Source organism: Durio zibethinus, unplaced genomic scaffold, assembly GCF_047325235.1.
Source record: "Durio zibethinus cultivar Kanyao isolate XHJ-2024 unplaced genomic scaffold, ASM4732523v1 HiC_scaffold_400, whole genome shotgun sequence".
NCBI lineage: Eukaryota > Viridiplantae > Streptophyta > Magnoliopsida > Malvales > Malvaceae > Durio > Durio zibethinus.
Window position 1 is genome coordinate 357,501 of NW_028323023.1, and position 5,000 is coordinate 362,500.

Here is a 5,000-nt window from a genome sequence, read left to right on the forward strand (position 1 = left end):
ACACGCTGGGCCCTGGTGCGGGCGCTTGCCTCGACCACCATCGGCACACGCTGGGCCCTGGTGCGGCAGGTTCCCTCGACGACCATCGGCACACGCTGGGCCCTGGTGCGGCAGGTTGCCTCGAGCACCATCGGCACACGCTGGGCCCTGGTGCGGGCGGTTGCCTCGACCACCATCGGCACACGCTGGGCCCTGGTGCGGCAGCTTGGTGCTCGGCACACGCTCGGCCCTGGTGCGGTCGGTTGCCTCGAGCACCATCGGCACACGCTGGGCCCTGGTGCGGCAGGTTGCCTCGACCACCATCGGCAGCCTCGACCACCATCGGCACACGCTGGGCCCTGGTGCGGGCGCTTGCCTCGACCACCATCGGCACACGCTGGGCCCTGGTGCGGGCGCTTGCCTCGACCACCATCGGCACACGCTCCGCCCTGGTGCGGCAGGTTGCCTCGACCACCATCGGCACACGCTGGGCCCTGGTGCGGGCGGTTGCCTCGACCACCATCGGCACACGCTGGGCCCTGGTGCGGTCGGTTGCCTCGAGCACCATCGGCACACGCTGGGCCCTGGTGCGGGCGCTTGCCTCGACCACCATCGGCACACGCTGGGCCCTGGTGCGGCAGGTTCCCTCGACGACCATCGGCACACGCTGGGCCCTGGTGCGGCAGGTTGCCTCGAGCACCATCGGCACACGCTGGGCCCTGGTGCGGTCGGTTGCCTCGATCACCATCGGCACACGCTGGGCCCTGGTGCGGGCGGTTGCCTCGACCACCATCGGCACACGCTGGGCCCTGGTGCGGCAGGTTGCCTCGACCACCATCGGCACACGCTGGGCCCTGGTGCGGGCGCTTGCCTCGACCACCATCGGCACACGCTCGGCCCTGGTGCGGTCGGTTGCCTCGAGCACCATCGGCACACGCTGGGCCCTGGTGCGGCAGGTTGCCTCGAGCACCATCGGCACACGCTGGGCCCTGGTGCGGGCGGTTGCCTCGACCACCATCGGCACACGCTGGGCCCTGGTGCGGGCGCTTGCCTCGACCACCATCGGCACACGCTGGGCCCTGGTGCGGGCGCTTGCCTCGACCACCATCGGCACACGCTGGGCCCTGGTGCGGGCGCTTGCCTCGACCACCATCCGCACACGCTGGGCCCTGGTGCGGCAGGTTGCCTCGAGCACCATCGGCAGACGCTGGGCCCTGGTGCGGCAGGTTGCCTCGAGCACCATCGGCACACGCTGGGCCCTGGTGCGGGAACTTGCCTCGACCACCATCGGCACACGCTGGGCCCTGGTGCGGGAACTTGCCTCGACCACCATCGGCACACGCTGGGCCCTGGTGCGGCAGGTTGCCTCGATCACCATCGGCACACGCTGGGCCCTGGTGCGACAGGTTGCCTCGAGCACCATCGGCACACTATCGGCCCTGGTGCGGGCGGTTGCCTCGACCACCATCGGCACACGCTGGGCCCTGGTGCGGGCGCTTGCCTCGAGCACCATCGGCACACGCTGGGCCCTGGTGCGGGCGGTTGCCTCGAGCACCATCGGCACACGCTGGGCCCTGGTGGGTTTAGGCACATCTTCAAATTTCTGCCGTGCCAATGCCATTTTTATGGCTTGTAAATTCATACAATGGTCCCCTAAGCCTTCACGTGAAGTTTCGTTGGAGGATGACTCGTTTTCTATTTTTCACGATTTTCGAAACTTTTTGCGGTTCGGGATTTTTTAAAATTTTTTTATAAGGATTTTTGGCCCCAAATTTTGTAGGCATGATCCTTCTATTTTTGTTGGCATGCACAAAAAAATTCAGCTAAAAACTCGAAGTAGAGAAGATTTTGTGACCGTTTGAAAAAAGTGTCCCCATTTCAGACACTTTAACGGCTACTGGTAGCAAACCTGTAAAATCTCAAATGCTCTTTAAGGGGGTGTGAATTCTCAGAGGTTTGATGAGGGATAGGGGGCCAACACAAGGCCAAGTACCAGCACCCATCGCACATCATGTGCGCACACCCCCCCGGCCCCCCTCCCAATCGCCGGAACCCCAATGCCGCCGGTCAGGTTCTCCGGCGGTACTCCGGCGATGCTCCGGCGATGCTGTCCCGAGTGAAAAAAATGCGGCACCAGCACATGCTGGAGCCAAGCATGGGCACCGTGGCTCAAAATCGAACTTCGGCCAAGGCCTCGACCATCAATGGCACATGATGACGCATGGTGATGGCACATGCATCGACCATCATCGGCATAGGCTGCCCTTCGGTACGGGCACTTGCCTCGACCGCCATCGGCACAAGCTGGGCCCTGGTGTGGGTTGTTGCCTCGATCACCAGCGGCACATGCTGAGCCTTGGTGCGGGCGGTTGCCTCGAGCACCATCGGCAGACCCTGGGCCCTGGTGCGGCCGGTTGCCCCGATAACCATCGGCACACGCTGGGCCCTGGAGCGGCCGGTTGCCTCGATCACCATCGGCAAAAGCTGGGCCCTGGTGCGGGCGCTTGCCTCGACCACCATCGGCACACGCTGGGCACTGGTGCGGGCGCTTGCCTCGACCACCATCGGCACACGCTGGGCCCTGGGGCGGGCGGTTGCCTCGATCACCATCGGCACACGCTGGGCCCTGGTGCGGGCGGTTGCCCCCAGCACCATCGGCACACGTTGGGCCCTGGTGCGGGCGCTTGCCTCGACCACCATCGGCACACGCTGGGCCCTGGTGCTGCCGCTTGCCTCGACCACCATCGGCACACGCTGGGCCCTGGTGCGGTCGGTTGCCTCGAGCACCATCGGCACACGCTGGGCCCTGGTGCGGGCGCTTGCCTCGACCACCATCGGCACACGCTGGGCCCTGGTGCGGCAGGTTGCCTCGAGCACCATCGGCACACGCTGGGCCCTGGTGCGGCAGGTTGCCTCGAGCACCATCGGCACACGCTGGGCCCTGGTGCGGTCGGTTGCCTCGAGCACCATCGGCACACGCTGGGCCCTGGTGCGGGCGCTTGCCTCGACCACCATCGGCACACGCTGGGCCCTGGTGCGGCAGGTTCCCTCGACGACCATCGGCACACGCTGGGCCCTGGTGCGGCAGGTTGCCTCGAGCACCATCGGCACACGCTGGGCCCTGGTGCGGTCGGTTGCCTCGATCACCATCGGCACACGCTGGGCCCTGGTGCGGGCGGTTGCCTCGACCACCATCGGCACACGCTGGGCCCTGGTGCGGCAGCTTGCCTCGAGCACCATCGGCACACGCTCGGCCCTGGTGCGGTCGGTTGCCTCGAGCACCATCGGCACACGCTGGGCCCTGGTGCGGCAGGTTGCCTCGACCACCATCGGCAGCCTCGACCACCATCGGCACACGCTGGGCCCTGGTGCGGGCGCTTGCCTCGACCACCATCGGCACACGCTGGGCCCTGGTGCGGGCGCTTGCCTCGACCACCATCGGCACACGCTCCGCCCTGGTGCGGCAGGTTGCCTCGACCACCATCGGCACACGCTGGGCCCTGGTGCGGGCGGTTGCCTCGACCACCATCGGCACACGCTGGGCCCTGGTGCGGTCGGTTGCCTCGAGCACCATCGGCACACGCTGGGCCCTGGTGGGTTTAGGCACATCTTCAAATTTCTGCCGTGCCAATGCCATTTTTATGGCTTGTAAATTCATACAATGGTCCCCTAAGCCTTCACGTGAAGTTTCGTTGGAGGATGACTCGTTTTCTATTTTTCACGATTTTCGAAACTTTTTGCGGTTCGGGATTTTTTAAAATTTTTTTATAAGGATTTTTGGCCCCAAATTTTGTAGGCATGATCCTTCTATTTTTGTTGGCATGCACAAAAAAATTCAGCTAAAAACTCGAAGTAGAGAAGATTTTGTGACCGTTTGAAAAAAGTGTCCCCATTTCAGACACTTTAACGGCTACTGGTAGCAAACCTGTAAAATCTCAAATGCTCTTTAAGGGGGTGTGAATTCTCAGAGGTTTGATGAGGGATAGGGGGCCAACACAAGGCCAAGTACCAGCACCCATCGCACATCATGTGCGCACACCCCCCCGGCCCCCCTCCCAATCGTCGGAACCCCAATGCCGCCGGTCAGGTTCTCCGGCGGTACTCCGGCGATGCTCCGGCGATGCTGTCCCGAGTGAAAAAAATGCGGCACCAGCACATGCTGGAGCCAAGCATGGGCACCGTGGCTCAAAATCGAACTTCGGCCAAGGCCTCGACCATCAATGGCACATGATGACGCATGGTGATGGCACATGCATCGACCATCATCGGCATAGGCTGCCCTTCGGTACGGGCACTTGCCTCGACCGCCATCGGCACAAGCTGGGCCCTGGTGTGGGTTGTTGCCTCGATCACAATCGGCACATGCTGAGCCTTGGTGCGGGCGGTTGCCTCGAGCACCATCGGCAGACCCTGGGCCCTGGTGCGGCCGGTTGCCCCGATAACCATCGGCACACGCTGGGCCCTGGGGCGGGCGCTTGCCCCCAGCACCATCGGCACACGCTGGGCCCTGGTGCGGGCGCTTGCCCCCAGCACCATCGGCACACGCTGGGCCCTGGTACGGGCGGTTGCCCCGAACACCATCGGCACACGCCGGCCCTTGGTGCGGGCTCCTGGCTCGACCACCATCGGCACACGCTGGGCCCTGGTGCGGGCGGTTGCCTCGAACACCATCGGCACACGCCGGCCCTTGGTGCGGCCGGTTGCCTCGACCACCATCGGCACACGCTCGGCCTTGGTGAGGGCGCTTGCCTCGACCACCATCGGCACACGCTGCGCCCTGGTGCGGGCGCTTGCCTCGACCACCATCGGCACACGCTCGGCCTTGGTGCGGGCGCTTGCCTCGACCACCATCGGCACACGCTGGGCCCTGGTGCGGGCGGTTGCCTCGACCACCATCGGCACACGCTGCGCCCTGGTGCGGGCGCTTGCCTCGACCACCATCGGCACACGCTGCGCCCTGGTGCGGGCGCTTGCCTCGACCACCATCGGCACACGCTCGGCCTTGGTGCGGGCGCTTGCCT